A 919-nucleotide genomic window follows, 5' to 3' on the forward strand; every position below is an offset into this window, starting at 1 on the left:
TCTGCGTGAAGCTCAAAATCCTCACGTCTGGAGCAATTGCGCCTTATGCGCAAAAATTGCCCATAGGGCAAATTATTCTTGAGGTTTCGATGATGATAGCTTCGGAAATGTAGGGCATTGTTTTTGTCCGTGGGTTTTGTATGAAACGTGGTGATTATCCCATTGGGTGATGTTTTGACGTTGACGTCTAGGAAAGCTAGATTCTTTTTGCTGTGCGACAGACTGAATTTTATATCAGGGCTACGGTTGTTTAGCCAAACATGAAACTCCTTCAATGCTGACTCAGGGCCCTCCCTTCCACGATGAGGAAAATCTCAGCATTGGTTGCTCGTAGCAGTAGCTTGAAATCCTGGAGGACCTCACCCAGCCGCAGTTCCATGTTCCACAAACAATCGCAGACAGACGTGTGCTGAGGGTCTGTGTTATGCTGGTTGAAGTGCACAGTCTCTTACTGGGAACATTAAGAATTGAACAAATAATCAACGGGAGAAATTACTTGAGAATGTAGGCATACGTCTGATGTCAGGTGAAATATCCAGATAATGATGTTGATTTATTTTTCATTCCCAAGAATGAGTTGTATGCATTCTCCCTTTTCACAGGATTGTTTTGTATTCATAGAGGCTAACTAGCCACCAGCATACCAAATGTAAGGCCTCAGAATGTCTACAACAGGATATTCAGAAAGCCTGTTGATTGACAAATGAAAGGGTGACTTCTACCACTAGCCACATTACTACTTTGTACAGAACAATTGCGATTGTCCTATTAACATGCCTAGAGAATCTAGATTTCATTAAAGACACGGAGGCTCACATTATGCAATGACTTTTAATTGCAGATCCAAGCCAGTCGCATCACAATATAAAGGTTCCAATAAGAACACTGAGAAGAAGTAATAGACAGAACATAGCAACCA

Source organism: Lissotriton helveticus, chromosome 5_1 (assembly GCF_964261635.1).
Source record: "Lissotriton helveticus chromosome 5_1, aLisHel1.1, whole genome shotgun sequence".
Lineage (NCBI taxonomy): Eukaryota > Metazoa > Chordata > Amphibia > Caudata > Salamandridae > Lissotriton > Lissotriton helveticus.